This window comes from Lolium perenne, chromosome 4 (assembly GCF_019359855.2).
Source record: "Lolium perenne isolate Kyuss_39 chromosome 4, Kyuss_2.0, whole genome shotgun sequence".
NCBI classification, from domain to species: domain Eukaryota; kingdom Viridiplantae; phylum Streptophyta; class Magnoliopsida; order Poales; family Poaceae; genus Lolium; species Lolium perenne.
Window position 1 is genome coordinate 28,963,841 of NC_067247.2, and position 19,400 is coordinate 28,983,240.

The window sequence follows — 19,400 nt, forward strand, 5'->3', positions numbered from 1 at the left end:
AAACACATTGCAATCATAAAGAGATATAAATAAGCACTTCACTATGCCATTCATAACAGTGAATAAGTATTCTGTGAAATATGGCCTAAGAGACCCACACGGTGCACACACTGTCACCTTTACACACGTGGGACAAGGAGTCTCCGGAGATCACATAAGTAAAATCCATTTGACTAGCATAATGACATCTAGATTACAAGCATCATCGTATGAATCTCAATCATGTAAGGCAGCTCATGAGATTATTGTATTGAAGTACATAGGGAGAGAGATTAACCACATAGCTACCGGTACAACCCTTAGCCTCGATGGAGAACTACTCCCTCCTCATGGGAGACAGCAGCGGTGATGGAGATGGCGGTGGTGTCGATGGAGAAGCCTTCCGGGGGCACTTCCCCGTCCCGGCGGCGTGCCGGAACAGAAACTCCTGTCCCCCAGATCTTGGCTTCGCGATGGCGGCGGCTCTGGAAGGTTTCTCGTACCGTGGCTTTTTCGTATCGAGGTTTTAGGTCGAGGGGGATTAAATAGGCGAAGAGGCGGAGTCGGAGAGTCGAAGAGGCGGTGAGAGGGTAAGGCGGCGCGGCCAGGGCCTGGGCCGCGCCGGCCTACCTCCTGGGCCCACCAGGGCTCCCCTTTGGTGACTCTCGGGTGTTCTGGAAGCTTCGTGGAAAAATAGGATGCTGGGCGTTGATTTCGTCCGATTCCGAGAATATTTCCTTACTAGGATTTCTGAAACCAAAAGCAAGAAAAACAAGAATCGGCCCTTCGGCATCTCGTCAATAGGTTAGTTCCGGAAAATGCATAAATATGACATAAAGTATGCATAAAACATGTAGATATCATCAATAATGTGGCATGGAACATAAGAAATTATCGATACGTCGGAGACGTATCAGCAAGCCGCAGCTGCACAAGCTGGAGGTCACCACGTAAGCAAAAGAACCAGCAACTACACGGAGAAGGAGGACAAGGTGCTCGTCGATGGATGTTTGACCATCGGGCAAGATGCATTGACGGGTGCCGAGCAGAAGGGGACCGCATTCTGGCGCCGGATCTATGATTACTTCCATGATCATCGCAAATACGGACAGGAGCCATTTGAGAGCTATCGCTCCAAAAGAGGTGGGGAGCAATTCAAACGGAATGCAACAAGTTTCAGGCGGCGTATGAACACGTGAAGCGGATCCCCGTTAGTGGCATGGGTGTGAAGGACTTGGTATGATTCTTAAACCTCAACTTAGTCATCCAATGTTTGCACATATGTTTATCATTGTTGTCTTGCTTTGCTCTAGGTGTGGCAAGCTTTGGAATGGTACAAAGCCAACAATGGAGACAAGACCTTTGCCTTCCCTCATTGTTGGAAGCAACTCCATGGCACCCCCAAGTTCCAGGAGGGGTTCGAGGGGTACATGGCGACCTTGACTGGCAACAAGACCGCCAAAGATCCCACGGTCATTGACCTTGATGGTGGGCAGCCTTGCGGTAGCTCCGCTTCTCGTGCAAGTCGTCCTCGCGGCCACAAGGCAACCAAAGCCGACTTGAAGCGTGATGCCTCGTCCATGCTATTGTTTGGCACTTTGAAGGAGATGCATGCCGACAAAGAGGTGTCCACGGACAAGAGGGATGCGAGAAGGCGCCGGGAGAAAGATGAGGACAAGAAGAACTACTTCGATGTCCAAAAGAAGAAGCTTGAGATTGAAGAGGTCAAGGCCAAGACCAAAGCTAGAGAAATTGAGCTCAAAGAGAGAGAAATTGAGCTCATAGCAATGGCAAGGGCCCAAGAGGTGGAGTTGAAGGCGAAGAAGTTGAGCTCAAACGGCAAGCCGAGGACAACCTGATCATGAACGCCGACTTGACCAACATGAGCGAGGCGAATAGAGCTTGGTTCGAGAAGAGGCAGAAGGAGATCCTAGAGCGCCCAAATTGAGTTCACAATCTCAATTTGTAATTTTTATATTTCTTCGAACTATGCCACATTTCATTTCTTCATCATGCAACAGTTTATTTGATATTATTCTATAATTTCAAGATATTATTCTATATTTGTTAGATACTATTTATAAGTATGCGTGGCCAGATGGCCTATTTCTCAAAGAAATATGCAAAATGGCCAAATGGGTGGCCGCTGCGTTGGGCGCACGGCGCGACCCAAACGCATGCGCGGACGCGGGGCTCCGTCCGCGCGTCCGCGCGGCCACCCAAACGGCCCAAAACGGACGGCCCAGCGCATCCGTTTTGGTCGCCCGGTTGGAGATGCCCTCAGAGGCTGCAACCAGACCCACATAGCAAAACGCAATGTGGTAATACCTTACGGCGGGAGTGAGGGGCTAGATGTGGCACCCGGCTCCCATCCATTTCTGCCTCTTCCGCCTCCCACCACCGCCACAACCAAATCGGCGCCGCCTGCAGCTTTCTCGCCTCCAAACCTCCACCTACTCCCCCAATGATAGGAGCCAATTTCGCGCATGGTGGGCGCACATCTCCGAGAAAGTGCGCCAGTGAGGCGCACTATCACGCCAAAATCCGCGCTCAACCGCTGGTTCAACCTCCTCCCAAGCGAGTAAGAGCAAGTACAATAAGGTACAGTCAGCTGGCTATAAGAGATACTCCCTCCGTTTCTTTCTATAGTGCCTATAGATTTTTGGCATTTGTTTCACAATATAAGACTGTAGCTTGTTTTTTTTTCAATTAACCCCTCCACCGGTCAACTCTCACACGACATGCATGAAAAAATCCATACAAAATAGAAAACAATTAATTGAGATTCCTAATGCATGGCCCCAAGGATTGCTTAGATTTAGGAAGCAATGTTTTCCTTTCCTTAATTAAACCTGGTTTCACATATATGGAGAGTCAACCAGACAAATTTGTAGGATTTGCTACGGTAAGTTAGGAAGTTATCGATTTCCCTAATTTTAGTCTGATCTCAAATCGTTCAACCAGGGGGTCTTGTGTAAAAAATACTTTTACGCTAATTTCCGTGCCAAAAATCTATAGGCACTATAGAAAGGAACGGAGGGAGTAAAAATATAATAAGTTTGCTTAGTTGGAGGAGAGAGATTAGGAGAGAGAAGGGAAGTGGGCTATTATCTACTAATAGTCAGCTCTAGCACGTGCTCCTAGGCACTATGTGAGACTAAAAGGTGGGTCATGTAATATAAAAATACTACAATTTTATAGCTTACTATTGTACATGCTAGCTATAAGTTGACTATAGATAATGTGGCAAATTGTTATAGCTGGCTGCTGGCTATACTATTATTGTTGCTCTAACGGTGGCGACAATGACTTGGAGCACTTGGAACTCGGGAGGGGAGCCCAGAGTAATTAAATTTAGGGCACCGCTAGTAATCGGCTCCCGATATTTGCTCCCTATCGGACCAGAATTTTACGGTAGGTTTGAAAGGTGTTTGACCCTAGTATTCTCAGCTCTGCGCGCGTGGTTCTTTCCGTAATCAGAGGGATTGATTACATGCTTGGTTTGTAAAACTGCTCCCAATAATTACTCCCGTGAAGCACGCGCATGCATATTTTTCTTTAAAAACTGCTCCCAGTAACCGCTCCCATAATGCTCCCCTTAACTTCCTCTTCAGAATTGATTCTTCGTTAGAAGAGGACTAAAAGGACACATAAAAGCTGAGTTACATGGGAAGTCTGTGTGAAGCATATTTTTTTAGTAAGAAGCATATTTTTTAATAAGAAGAAAAATATTATTAGAGCAAGTACAATAAATTTTAGTCAGCTGACTAAAAAATTAAAATAACATATTGGTATTTAGTTGGGGGATAAAGAAGAAGAGAGAGATTGTAAGTTGTGTGTATGAAAGGTGGGTTATCATTAAGAAAGTAGTACATTCCCAACTATTATAATTGTTGGCTACATATTAGCTATAAATGATATGACATCTTGCTTATAGCCAACAACCGGCTATACTATTGAAGTTGCTCTTACATCGGTAGTATTGTAATTTGTGCACAGATTTATTTTTAGATTTCGGAGCAACCAAGTTGGCAGTAGGAAGCACACGCGACCCTAGTAGAATCCATGGTCTGGGAAGTGATGTAATCGTTGGATTTTCCGAAGCATGCCAATTTGTTGTAAAGAAGCATACTTCCTCCGTTCTCAAATAATTGGACATCTAGCTCTAAACTTTGTCCACAAAAAAATGTACTTCTATCTTTTTAATACTCTACTTCGTAATTTGTCATGAAAAACCAGCCTATACACTTATTTATGAACGAAGAGAGTTTTCATGGAGAGCGTCCCATTTTGGAACGTGTCGGTGCCGTCCACGATCGATCCAGACATAACAATCCATGCAAATGGTACGGTCAATATACATCAATATGCAGTGTCATCAGGCATACCTCATTTATCTTGTCAGATTTAAATAAGAGAAAGAATAACCATGCCAACTAACAATAATATGGGAACAGAAAATGTCAGGAAAAGTCCATAGATCAATGCTTGTATAGCAGTACTTTTGTTATCATTGATAATACAGAACAAAATTTTGACTAAATAAATTGTAGCCGATGCTACGTTAGCAAAAGACGGACACTTTTTTCCTACTCCCTCCGATACATAAAAAGTGTCGGAGCTTTAATTTAAATTTAGACTAAATTGAACTGAAGTCGCAAAACTTAATATGAATAGTAGGGAGTAGTAAATTTATCAAACACCGTGTATACATAGAAGAGTGACGATCAATCGGTTAACAAACCGTACAATGTGAGGGCTATGAACCAGCTTCCCAAGGGAACCACGAATTGCATCGATCAACATGCACTTCAAGAACAAACTGTGGAGTTCATCCATAGAATCAAGATTTGGGCGTCCATGGACAAGATCAAAGGTGCACGTCGATGAGTAAGAACAACACGAGTTAAGTGAGACGAATGACCACAAGAGCTTCGTACGTGCTGCCATATACCATTGGCCGAACGTACACGCGATTAAAATTTCTGTTTAGGGAGACCTAGCTTTCTACGTATAAGCGCACTCATAAACGAAGGCCGGCACGCAATGGAAACACCGATGCACTCGGTAGCAAGTCATAGACGGCGTCTCATTTTGGACCGTGTCGGTGCCGTCCACGATCGATCGTGCCATAATCAGCCATGTAAAATTGCAAATGGTAGCGGTGGTTGCACAAGACGGTAGCGGAGGCTACACGTCGATCGCCGGTGCTCTCGCGGATGCACCGCGCATGTGTACGAAGCGGTAAACCATACACGTGAACAGGGCTGGTCTATAGATATCGGAGCCCCTAGGACGAAACGACATCGAGAACCCATTGTTCACAATAACGTAGTTTTCTTATGGCAGGGGGCCATGGCCCCCCTACTTCGAAATTTCTTAAAGATATTTATTTATATTAAATTTATGTATATTACTTAAAGTTTAAGCATGATTGGTGTTCTAGCCCTTAACTATCTCCGTCACACATAAAAGACTTAAAAAAATTAGTATTGGGCAAGAGAAATATTAGGATAATACAATAAGAAACTAAGGAATATTTACATTTGAAAGATCCATGGTGTTCGAAATCTTGAAGAAGACGATTGAAAATATTTATTTCTATTGATCGAGTGAACTATGTTTTTTTTTGTTGAAAGACGTTGGAGTAGAGGCTCGGTAAGCTGCAACTTGAACCTTGTATATTTTATAGAATTATTCGAAACTTTACATCCTAAAGCGTAAAATTTAAAATAATTTTTTCGTAAAAGGCACGGTAAACTGTAGCTTAGGCATTTGTATTTTCTAGAATTACTTTAAACTCTACAACATAAATATAAGTATATATATCAAGTAAGTAAAGAAATCTTGGGCTGGGGTCCTCACTCCTGAAGGCCTAGGGCGAGCGCCCTTTGCCCTGACCTATGGTACAATCAAGTACAATTTTTGAGGATAAACATATGCACCGCACTGCACAATGCGTTGCTCCTAAGCTTAAATTGCTATAGCTAATCGGTCGAAATCCTTGAAAAAAGACCGACCTTTATGAAGGGAAGGTCATTCTCTCCGCACGCGACAAGTGACACGCTGTGGTGCCAGAAATTTCCTTAAAATTGATCTTCCTGCTCGCCATGTTTCGCAAGGGGAAGCCATGTGGGTACGAGGGAGAGAAGGACAGGGGAGGGTGGGTTGTCTCACCTTTTTTCCTGTTAATTTTGATTCGTTTTTTTAATGAAATATCTTGAGAACCGTAAGTTCAAATTACAAACCGTTTTCACTTTTGTGATCCTCATGTTGAGATCTTCAGAACTAGATCCATGTTGATAGGTTTTGAGATAATAAAGAAAATCGTACTTCCAATACTAGTATGCTATACTCATGGTGTGTACCTAACTGTACTCGTGCTTGAACTGATAAGTACTTCTGTTTTTAGAGTATTTTATGCATTTTTTCACTTTACTCAGTAATTGTACTTGATTGTACCAGTACTTGCTCGTTTGCGCAACTGTATTTCTGTACCAGTACTTGCTTGTGAGCGCGACTGTCTGTACATATACTTCATCGTCCATGTGGTTGTACTTGTACTTACTCATGTGTGTACGTTTATACGTGTACTCGCTCATATGTGCAATTGTACTTGTACTCGTTCGTGTGTAGTTATATTTCTGCATATGTACTCACTCTTGTAGTAATTGTACTCTGTTGTTTATTGAGTTGTACTTTGCTTTGTTATGTGACTATACTCGTGCTTTATACCTAATTGTACTCGAGTGTTTACTACGTTCTATTTGCATTTCGATATATGTAATTGTACTCAGGTTTTCACTGAGATATCCTTGTGCTCGCACATATTGTTCGCGTTGGCCAGTCAGCCGCAAACGAACACGTACTTGAACTGGCTGGTTTACCTACAAATAGGTACAGGCTCGTGGAAGTATAGGTACATCGATCTGAATACGCACGTTAGTCAACTTCCAAATTCCATTGATTTGTTCGGGCATGGGATTTGGCACGCTGTAGGATCAGTACAGTTTTTTTTTATAGAAAATTCGGAGTTAATATATAAATTTTATGCGACCGGTGATCGAGCAGATAGAAATAAAAAAAAGCTAGTTTTGAGGACCTGCGGGATACAGCACCGCCCTGCTGATGGCGTATGCGATATTGGACAGTAAAATGGCATCGTCATCCTCCTTGCTCATCGGATTCTTCATGGCGCTCCCCTGGAACAAGAGAATGTCGCACTCGTCGGGCAGATCAGAGGCAGCGCTTAGCTTTTCGGACGCCGCGTCGACATATGCCCGGCACGGAACTCGTGGAGCGCGGCCGCCAGCATACCGTCCATCTCCCTGTATATGCTGAGGCACGCCTGGAGGTTGTGGACGAGATCGGCAAGGACGAGCACCATCGACGTGACGTTGGCCGCGACGACCGTGAGCTCGCGAGTGTCCTTGGCGGAGAGCATGCCCACGCAGGTCTCCTTGGACAACCGCCCGGTTATGTATATCGTGGCGCATGCCTTGGTGATTAGAGCATCTCCAACCGTTTGAGGCCTCCGGGCGAAAATCCGGATATAAGAAACGCCGGATTAGATGTAAAAAGGGCGTGGGGACAACATTTTCCGAGTCGCACCCCAGCATTCGTCGATATTTTCAAAAAATCGTCTTCCCGCTACACAAAAGGATCGCCAAAAGTTCGGCGATCGGATCAGCCACACTCCAGCGATCGAAACAGAAACTAGAGGATAACATACTCATTGATCATAAGTGCACATAATGAGGAATTTGTATTGATAAAAAGGAAATCGAAGAAATTATTTTTTCCTCCTTACTAAAACTCATGAGTGTAATAATAACAATCTTACCAGAATATCATCAAGACACGAACTTACATGGAATGGTGAATAATAAAACATTGACTCGACCGGGTATGTGGCAAAACTCATGTTTTTTTTAAATGACACTAAATGGCTCAAGCTTTTTTCTCAAGGTTCTATCCTGCAGCAATAACCAACTCATGATTCAATACTCCTCACCTATGGCCAAACCGCCTAAAGTTAAGATATTTTCTGGATTCAATGCAACCATCAAGACTAAACCTTTCATAAAATGCATGTAGTTGCTAGGTAAAATCTTTTCTCTGTTTTCTGCTCCACATCTCCATAGCAGCATATGCTTCTGCCACTTTCTTATATAGCAAGCACCTAGATATGAGGAACTCTCATTTATATACAACTAGTTGATACCCCGCGCATTGCGGCGGGCATTAGAGATGATTTTCTTGTATTCCAAAAAATGGTATGAACAATTAATGGAAATAAATCTTCATTTGCATATATTGTTATGAAGTGGAAGGATATAGTTATTTATATGCCTTTGGTTGTACGTTTGTTTTGGGAATCATATTTTAAAAAAATAGCACAAACGCACTTGAATTCAAAACATTAAGTCGTCTTTTTTTATGTGATGAACTGAGCCAATTGATCAAGGTTATCAGTATCTAGCAGTAAGGATTAAAACGTGTGGATTGAGATAGTGGGAAATTCTCCAGTCCAGTGACATAAATACCCGTGCGTTCAAAATTCTTTCCTTGTCAAAGGAGAACAATTTGATACTTGGCCTCTCTAGTAAGGTGATAAGTATATCTATGCTAACATCAAGAGCGAGCCCAGTTGCGCCGAAGTCCCAAGATTAAGTACCGAAGGTGCAATTCCAGTACATATTGTCATGCGACATGCGTGTCAGGTTCTTCTCAATCACAAAGCACGCAGTGAGTCTCCTCGGTGACCTGATTGTGGACAGCTGAAGCATGTCTGTTGTTGAAGAGCAGCCAGGCAAAAGCTTGTTATATAAAATTCATAGACGGGTTTAATAAGGAGAAAATCATTCTTGGACTGAAAGTTTGGCTTGTAGATTTTGGTCCAGGCCGCAAGCGATTTAGATTTTCCTGACAATTCAGATTTCCCACAAAGCAAATTTAAAGAGAAATGAACATTAGGCTGAAACAAAGACATGTAGGGATGAACTAAACATGGGGGTGTTAGCAAATGCATTTTTGAGAGACTGACCATCGGTGAAACGCTAGGTGCTTGCTGGAGCAAACTAATTTAACTGAAGCAGAACAATATCCGTGCTGTCAGTCGGTCGTTACAACTAAAGTGTTGCTCGTTCAGTCGGCAAGAAATGAAGAAGCTGTACGTAGAAATAGTCAAAAAAAATCTTGTAACGTGTTAGCAGTGTTGGTAGGGAATATGAGATAGTAACTTTTCCGGAGGCAAACACTAACATTAGCAAACAACGTTGTTCAAAACACACATTAGCAATGAACTGTGGGGTAAAATGAAGGGACAATCACCTATGAATTTGATGGCACAAGAGATAGATCCAGAGAAAGATTCAACGGCACAGGGCGCCCAAGCCTTTCTTCATGAACCTGGTAATAGAACAATTTCTACACTGTTCAATGAACGGCGATCCACCTCCACCCGCTGGAAAGAGAGAGATTGAGAGGAGAAGGAAGGATAAGAGCATGAAGAGGGGCGGCTCACTTATGTTGGAATCTCTGCGCTTCTTGCTACTTGGGGAATACATCCGGCAACACCAGCAGGTAACGGATACAGCGAGCATGTTGCTGGAGAGGAGCGAATGAGGGGTCTGAAGAAGAGGCAACCAAGGGGTTAAAATACAGGATCGACCTCAAGAGTCATCCGACTGAAGCCATTAAAATCCATAGAACACGTCGTAGGAGATGTCGGGACATCGGGCGTTACCATCCAATAGAGGGAGGAGTAAAAACGCCAGGTTCATGGGAAATCGAGATGCATCCGCTATTATCTGGCTGGAGGCATCCAACAGTTTCCGGTGGAAGATCGGGAGGCACGCGATTAATGCGGCGGCTGGAACAGTATTTCTTTTCTTTGCTTAGTGCGGCTGTCCAGGAAGAAGACAGGGATAAATCGGAGATGGGCTGGGCCGGTTGAGCTAACAGGGATTTCCGTTCTGGTGGAGAACTAACCGGCCAGACGTGCACGCTCCGAGTTTTGTTTTCTTCTTTTTATTACCGAGTGATGATACCTGGTACCGCATGAGATTAGGACTAAGACGGTAAATCAAGACCGCATATTCAAAGTCTGAAGGACGGGGATAATTGGGGTGACGTGGAGGAACAAATTTTGAGCTTGCAAACATTAAATGCTTAGTGGGGATGAACTTTATAGATATTATAGATATCTTAATTTTGTTAAAGAACGAAATAATAACTAAACATATGAGAGAACATGATTAACTACAGGTTGCCAGAGTTGGAAAAATCAGTGCTCAAATAGAATATATGCCTCAGACCTAAAAATTTCTTAAACAATCATAATATTCTAAACATCTACCAGGCTGCATGGTAAATTTGCAATATATAAAAATAAGCGAAACATGTGTGGATATAGCTGCAGTGATTGTGTACATTTATCTTAGCTAGGAATTTCATCAAACACCTTGTATACCCATATAAAACTGGATCTGCACAAACAAAGATGAGATTTTCTAGGGTTCCTCCACTTTGACCTCAACCTTGAGGAGGGAGATGAGACACACCAGCGTGTGGGGCGACCTGCTCTCCTCCCAGCAACATTTCTTTGACAGAGAGAGATGTGTAGAGAGAGGGGGGACGGGGAGAGAGAACCTACAGTTCTCCTTTGAAAAGGAGGTGGAGGGCGGAGGAGGGTAGGTTGTTCCACTGGCCAGCGTCCTTGATGACGCCGAAGAGGTGGAGCAGGCCATGAAATCGCAGGTCGCGGTTGCCTTCTTCATCTCCCTAGGCCGGTCCCTCTCCCCACGGCTAGGCCAGGACGCAAGCGCGCGCTCACGCGCGGGACGACAGCGAGCTGGAGCAGCATCGGCTCTGTGTGCGACGAAGGAACCAGGGCGGGGCGCACACTGCGAGGTGGCCATGGGCAAGGTGCGGCACATGCGTTAGGGCCATGGAGGCAGGAATTGGGGGAGCAGATACAGACGGAATTGGGGGCTAGGGTTGTACGGGGATTGGGCAACAAGCCCTTTTAGTCTTACTGGGGGTGGATTTTTTTGTCCGGCCCAACCCTTCCTGCACCGAAGACAAGCATACCTGCGGCTACCGACGGCTGGGCCCGGACGCTGGTGGGGCCCACGAACAGCCTCAGAAGAGTAGGTCACGTCCGTTGCATGGATTTATCTAGCAGTCCTGAGCCAACAATCAACGAACGATATTTGTCAGGCACGAAAGATCCGACGGCTGAGAAGCTAGGTGCGCTGTGAGAGCCCCACGGGGGTGCAGCAATTATACCTTTAGATGCATGCGAGGAAAGGAACGAAAAAACTAACAGTAATTGGAATGAAATCAATACATGGAAGTAAATGGATAGTACTAATCTCAGTTTTGTCTAGATACAAATGTATAGTATTTTAGCTATTGATACAACCATATCTAGAAAAAAACCGAGACACCTATTTTTAAACAAATGGAGTATTATATATGTTTGACTTTACCAAATCAATTGGATATTAATGATGGAATTCAAATAAGAGTGATAAATGAGTTGCTAGCTTTTAATTAAATACATAAATAAGACACTCCATCTTTTTTATGAATAAGGGACACACGCTTTCCATTATTTATCTTCCATCAAAGATTAGTTCGAAATTTACATGGATTATTAGACAAAAATTGGTACCGTAAGAATGTGTTTTTAATATAAATTTCAACGATAACAATTTTGTATAATACAATTGAGATATTGTTGCTCAAATTGTACGTCAAATATGAATCTTGGAAAACATGTGGGTATTATTGATTGAAAGGAGGGAGTAGACGGAAAGTGTTGGCAAGAGGTATTGGCAACGCATCGAGGATAAATTCTTCCAATTGATGTCGCCTCTCCTTACTACACCCACCCACTCCTACCTCTCGCTCCAAGGCCGATGGGACACCATCAAGACGGCGTGCAGCCGGTGGGCAGGTTGCATCGAGGGTGTGAGGAACGCGCCACCGAGCGGTGCCAACACCGACGATTGGGAAGCTATCGCGCAACAAAGGTTTCGGGAGATGCCGGGTTTGAAGCATGTACCGTTCAAATTCTCTCATTCCGATGCCCTACTTGAGCACAATCCGAAATGGAAGTTGAGGGAACAAGAGGCGCCACCGCCAAAGCACAAGCTTATCGATTTGGAAGAGGTGGAGGAGGATGACGTGATTGAGACCAAGAAGAACAAGGACAAGAGGCCGGATTGATGCAAGTCGACTAAAGAGAATATCAAGAGACAAGGAGAGGCCGCTTCATTGTCTGTCAAGATCGATGTGATGGTCAAATCCAAAGAGGCGTTGTTGATCAAAACTATGGTGGTGAAGAAGGAGATGATGGAGGCGAAGGCAAGGGAGAAAGAGGCAAAGTGGGCGACACTCCTGGAGGATGCAAAGCGCAAGGCCAACATTGAGGAGAAGAGAGAACGCGCCAAGGAGCACCGTGCCATTGCCGAGCTCATCGTGGTGGAGAATGCCACTATGTTGATGAACCCGGCCGCCATGGATGAGGAGACCCGTGAGTGGTGGAAGCTGACGAAGACGCAGATCTTGGCGCGGGGGAGGAAAGCTACATGCGCTGCCATGGCTGCCGCGATGACTCCCGGAGGTGGAGACGCTACAGCGAGCGGCGGCGGCTATGTCGGTGCGCCGGCAAACGACGGTGACGTGTGATCACTTCCCTCTTTCATGATGTGATGTCTGGTCTTCTTTTGGTGCCCTTTTTCATGTATGATTGTGTACTTTGAATAATCTATTTTCCATGGTTATGTTGTTGCATTTGAGAATTATCGAATAATTTGCATAAACCCTGTGTTTGCGGTTTTTGGTTGCGGGCCGAAAAAGGGATGCGTAGTCCAGACGCGCCACACGCGGCCCGCATAACAGCATATTCTTGAATATGCTGTTATGGAGGCTGCATTTGGCACGTCTGGACTGCGCGGCCATTTTTTTGCCTCCGTAATGCGTTTGGGGTGGCCTGGATAGGCGGATTTGGGGTTTGCGGTTTGGGGGATCTGCTAGAGATGCTCTAAGCTGCTAGCCATTAGTTTGCAAACCATTATTCAGAGGTTGATTCATGAAAACCAATATGGTTTTATCAAATCCAGGACAATTCCACATTGTTTGGCATGGGCCTATGAGTATTTGCACCATTTTCATAGATCTAAAAGGAAGTGATTGCTCTCAAACTAGGTTTTGAAAAGGCCTTTGACAAAGTGGATCATACTTTCATTCTGGATGTTCTGCAAACAAAGGGTTTTGACAACTTATGGTGTCTTTGGATTAAGCAGGTGTTTAATTCCGCCTCCTCTGCTCCTCAATGGAATTCCTGGTAGCTCTTTCAAATGCAGAAGAGGTGTTAGGCAAGGAGATCCATTATCCCCTTTGTTATTTGTTCTTGCTGCTGATGTACTACAGTCCTTGATCAATCACGCATTGGCTGAAAAGTTACTGAAGAGGCCCTTAAATTTGCAGTGCTCACCCTCCTTCCCCATTCTCCAATATGCAGATGGTACCCTTATTATCATGGAAGCAGATGTTATTCAGCTCCAGCATCTCATTGAGGTTTTACAGACTTTTGGGAATGCCACTGGTTTAAAAGTGAACTATGCAAAATCCAATCTCATTCCTATTAACATTCAAGAGTCCAGGGTGCATCTTTTTACCACTGCTCTTCAATGTCAGTTGGGTGATATGCCTTTCACATATTTGGGTCTGCCTCTAAGTACTACTAAGCCAAAGAAGGAGTGTTTTCTTCCACTGATTCAGTGCATTCAAAAAAGGCTACCTGCTTGTAATATGTATATCAATTATGGCAGTAAGCTTAGGATGCTAAAATCCGTTCTCTCTTCTTTGACTATGTTTTATCTCTGCTCCCTAAAAGTCTATCAGTGGATTCTAGTTGAAGTGGACAAATATAGGAGACATTGTCTATGGAGAGAAAAGGACTTGCAAAAGAAAAACCCTCCTCTAGCACCCTGGGATCTTGTTTGTAAGCCCAAGAAACAGGGGGGTCTTGGGGTTCTTAATTTGGCAGTTAAAAATGACTGTTGACTGATGAAGCATGTCCACAAGTTCTACAATCATACTGATTTTCCTTGGGTTAGTCTTGCTTGGGAGCTATTATACCACTACACTACCACCTGCTAGGTCCAGGGATATCTCCTTTTGGTGGAGAGATTGTCTGAAGACCTTGCCCACATATAAGAATTTTTATATATGCTCTTTTGTACAGGGTAATTCAATTCTCTTATGGAAAGATAGCTGGACAGATGTCCCTTTGCAACAGAAATGGCCACATTTATTCTCTTTTGCCAAGAATGAGTCCATCTCCCTTAAGGAGGCTCTTGCTTTTCCTCATGTTCCAGAGTTGTTTCACTTGCCTATCTCTGAGGAAGCACTGGTTCAATTGAATTTGTTCCAAGCACTGCTGCAAGAATTATTGCCAAGTGCAGACACAAAATCTTGGACTATGTTGGGCAATTCTTCAGTACAAGTCTCAAAGGTCTATAAGAGGCTCATGGGAGATGTGGTGGCCATTCCAGACTTGAATTGGATGTGGAAAGGATGTTGTCAACAGAGACATAAGGTCTTTTTTTGGCTTCTTATTCACAATAGGCTTAACACCAGAGCCCTTCTACAACGAAAGAATTTTGTGATGGCTGACTATTTTTGTGTCATGTTCAACCAGCAACATCTGGAAACAAGGGATCACTTGTTCTTTCAGTGCCCCTTTGTTATATTATGTTGGCAATACCTCTCTCCTCTCTGGGTTCCCCCTCCATCTGGACAATTTGATCTCCAAGAAGTCTTGTCTAGTTTGAAATTGTCTATATGCAAGCCGTTCTTCATGGAGATTATCATGCTGGTCACTTGGTCTATTTGGATCACACGCAACTTTATCTTCAAGGTTGCTCCTCCTGGTGTCTACAGATGTCGGAAGAAGTTTAAAAATGAGCTTGCCCTTCTAGTTCATCAAGCAAAAAAGTCCTATCATGGCATAGTTTTTTGGGTGGAAAATTTTAGATTGCTTTTTTCCTTTGGGCCTGGAGCCTCTTGCCTTCTGTTTTCTGTTGCTTCTCTCAAGCAACTGTTTTATGTTGTAGACTCTTGTTTTCTTTCATATAAATAAAATAAATAAAAATATACAGTGGGAAAACCCACTGATCATTCTCAAAAAAAATACAAAGCCTTCAGTTATATGCGCTTCCTTCTTGTCACTGGTTTATAATGTCGATGATTAAATGTTAACGATATGAACTGCATCTACCTACTTTTTTCGAGCAACTATGCTTCTACGTACATCAAAATTTGTATGCGTGTTCGTTCTTTTGATATTTCTATGTTAAACCACAGCTAACTACATCTCTATTCTATACACACGGTCATAACGATCTTGTTTAGTAACACTGCATAAGATAAAGAGAAGCAAAGGTGTGCGACCTCGTGTTCTCGATCGCTTTTCCTCAGTGTTCTCTAGTATGATTACTAATTATTTGAACTTAAATTATTGTTAATTTTTTTCTTGTTAGCCTTTGCTCACCTTCTTATTAATTATTTACAAAACTTCTATTGGTATTATCGCAACAGCATGGAAGAAACATCGTTGCAAAATAAAAAGGAAGCGCACCTTTAACTTCTCAATTCATGTATTCGCAAGGATAAATGGATAAATCTACTATGCTTTCGAAGATATGTCTTGTCTTCATTCATGTCTCCGCAATGATAAGTGGAGAAATTTAGTAACCTCGCGAAGATGATGACTTGAAAGAAATTTCCACCTTCATTTGCTCACCGAGACAAAGTCGTAACCAAGAAATACTACAGATTGTCTTGTTTTGTGTATCTTTCTCTTCTTTCACCAATGCATGTATATATATGATGTATCTGACATGCAATAAAATTGAGATTTAAAACTGTATTTGCATAAGTGTTTAGCTAAGCATATAGCCTTAGCTCTAAGAATTTCATTGATTGAGGATTACCACATGATAACTTACCCATGGTGCCTAAATTCTTGGTTCAATCCGTCTCGCTTGACTCTTTGATTGAGTCAGTGCAAGTCGAATTAGCATCACATGTCCATGATAAGTGAAACTTAGTTTTCTGCCGGGTTACATAGTAGTCTAGGTTAAGTGTTCCGCTCAGCCATTCTAACTTAGTGAAAAGATAACAAAAACAATTTAAACATATCGGTAAAACAAACGAATGCGAGGAGATATGTAAATGTTCCTACATGGCAATGTAGTCGACGACATGGCCAGGGCCGGTCCATAGATTTCTGTGGCTCTAGGGCGAAACGACACCAAGAACCCCTTTTCATAGTGGCTAAGCTTTTCTAGGACAGGGGGCGGTGGCCCCTCTACTCTGAAAAATTCCTTAAAGATATTCATTTATATTAAATTTATATATCTTACTTAAAGTTTAAGCATGATTAGTTTTCTAGGCCCCTTAACAATCTCAGTCAAGCTTCACCACTTGGTCACACACACAAAAACTAAAAAAAAATATTATTCAGCAAGATAAATATTAGGGTAATGCAATAAAAAACAAAATAATATTTAGTTTTGAAAGATCCATGGTCTTCAGAATATTGGTGAAGATGTATGAAACTATTTATTTCTATTGATCGCACGAACTATATACCATGATTATTATTTCTACCAATAGCTACTTGTGTACACGTGTATTGTTTGCGAGAAATAGAAATAATCAGAGAAGAGAAAAAATTATGAGGGTCGGCGTTGTTCTGCACATTTGAGAAGGAGTCGGAGTATAGGAAGATACAACTTCAACCTTCTATATTTTCTAGAATTATTCCAAACTCTATTGCCTAAAGAGTATAAATATAAGTGTACTAAGTGTACAAACAAATCTTGGACTCGGGCCCTAACTGTTGAGGGCCCGGGGCGAGCGCCCCTCTGCCCCGTCCTATGGGCCAGTCCTGGGCATGGCATACATTTCCATACGTGGGAGGCCAGAGCAGCGAGGGAGCTCGGTGTACCACGCGCGAGAAGCCCACCTGGAGGAGCTGACCGGAGGCTGGCACGACAAGGATGAGATGGCCAACGGAGGCAGTGTGGTAGCGGCATTTGACAAGGGGTAACTGAAAGGACACGGATGTCGCCTAGAGGGGGGGTGAATAGGCGATTTAAAACTTTTACGAGATGGGCTTAACAAATGCGGAATAAAACTAGCGTTTACTTTATCAAGCCCAAAGCCTATATACTATGGTTCACCTATGTGCACCAACAACTTATGCTAAGCAATACAAGTAACTTGTGTGATAGCAAGATATATAACTTCAAGCACGATGGCTATCACAAAGTAAAGTGCATAAGTAAAGAGCTCGGGTATAGGAATAACCGAAGTGATACGGAGACAACGATGTATCCCGAAGTTCACACTTTTGCGAGTGCTACTCTCCGTTGGAGCGGTGTGGAGGACAAGTCACTCCAAATGCACGAGGGCCACCGTATTCTCCTCGAGAATTCCCACCAAAAGGGATTTCCTCGAACCACTATGTAACCTTAGGGAGGTTACCGAACCCGCACAAAGCTTGGGGCTATCTCCACAACTTAATTGGAGGCTCCCAACAAATTGCCACAAAGGCCTTGCCCTTGAAGAATCTCCACAACTTAATTGGAGTCCCCAAGAACACCACAAAGATGCCACAAAGGCCTTGCCCTTGAAGATTCTCCACAACTTAATTGGAGTCCCCAAGAACACCACAAAGATGCCACAAAGGCCACTAAGCCGTCTAGGGTCCAAAGACCCAAGAGAAACAACCTTCTTGCTTTCACTTCCACGAATCACCGTGGAGAACTCAAACCGATGCACCAACTAATGCAATGGCAAGAACACCACAAAGATGCTCAAGTCCTTCTCTCTCAAATTCCAACAAAGCTACAAAAGCTATTGGGGGAATAAGAGAGGAAGAACAAATAGGAGGAGGAACACCAAATTTCTCCAAGATCTAGATCTAGTGGATTCCCCTAACAAAGAGAGGGATTTGATTGGTGAAGATGTAGATCTAGATCTCCTCTATCTTTCTCTCAAATAGATGCAAGATTCATGGGAGGGAGAGGGAGATAGCAAGCTCAAAGAAGGTCAACAATGGAGGCAAAAACGAGCTCAAACGGTTGGGAAACTTTGGGGAAGAATACCCCCTTAAATAGGGCAAGAGAAACCTGCCCGTTATGCAGAAAACTCGTCAAAACCGGAACTTCCGGTCATTTGGGGCGGAACTTCCGCCCCCCGGAAGTTCCGGCCAACTTCCGGGTGAAGTAGGGCGCCCCCGGAATGCTCCCGGTATGTTTTCTGCATGCAGATTCGTCATTTCCGGAAGTTCACCGGAAGTGTGGCCGGAACTTCCGGCCAACTTCCGGCCAAAAAACGGTTTCACGGAAACTTGAATAACTTTTACATCCGGACTCCGATTTTGATGATCTTGGGCTCGTTTCGAAGCTAGTAACAAGCTCTACAAGATCATGCAGGGAACCATCATAGTCCAGTAAGGTAGGATAGAAATAAATGATGAAAGGTTTGACCTATCTAAAAAAGACATGCCGGTAAAACCTCCAACCTCGAAAATGCAACAACTTGAGTTAGGAAACTCGGATTTGGGTGAAACCAATTTTGTTGTAAAGAAGATGTCAAGAGCTACCCCACAAAGAGTGAAAAGCTTAATAACAAGTGGGGTAGGTTTTTCTATGTATTTTAGAGTGAAACCTCTCAATATGAGAAACCGAGAAAAACTCCAATGTCGAAAACGCAACAAGTGATTCATGCGGAATCCGTTTTCGATGAACTAGAGCTTGTCATGAGAATAAGAACAAGCTCTAAAACACCATATGGATACGATACAAATAACAACCAAGAAAGATGATGCAAGGATGCAAAGGTTTGATCTCTCCGAAGGATACGATCGAGTTACTCACTCGAGAGCCCTCTTGATAGTACGGCAACTAAACTATAAACCGGTGTCCAACAACACTATGAGACCGGTGAGAAAGAAACCCTATCAAGAGCAAACCTTATACTTGCGCATTCCACTTGAGCTCGATGATGACGATCTTGACCGCAACAAGATGGAACGCCTTTCTTGCTTGTGCTTGCTTGACGAAGTCTTGTAGATTGCTCCCCCATAAACCACCATGGGAGAGCTTCTTCTTCGGCGCAACTTCACATATCCATGATCACCATATGGATGGCAAGAGTCAATCAAAGGATCTCTTCAAGATGGCTCATCTTGAACTAGCACTTCATTTCTCCATGGCAAGCTTCAAGCTTATGATCTCTTCGAGTTGGCTCATCTTGAACTTGCACTTCATTTCTTCATTCTTCATCATGTTGATGTCTTGAAGTAACTTGAGGGCTCACTTCATCTTCATCTT

The 19,400-nt window shown here is 43.4% G+C and overlaps 1 long non-coding RNA gene across 1 annotated transcript; it reads right to left on the minus strand.

Annotated features, from left to right (window-relative positions):
- Window positions 1-8,532: 8,532 nt before the first annotated feature.
- On the minus strand, window positions 8,533-9,678 carry LOC127348294 (uncharacterized). Its single transcript, XR_007879725.2, has 3 exons — window positions 9,506-9,678; window positions 9,026-9,390; window positions 8,533-8,904 (listed from the first exon to the last, which is right to left on the minus strand). It is a non-coding gene; the product is annotated as an uncharacterized lncRNA (long non-coding RNA).
- Between the last annotated feature and the right edge of the window lie 9,722 nt (window positions 9,679-19,400).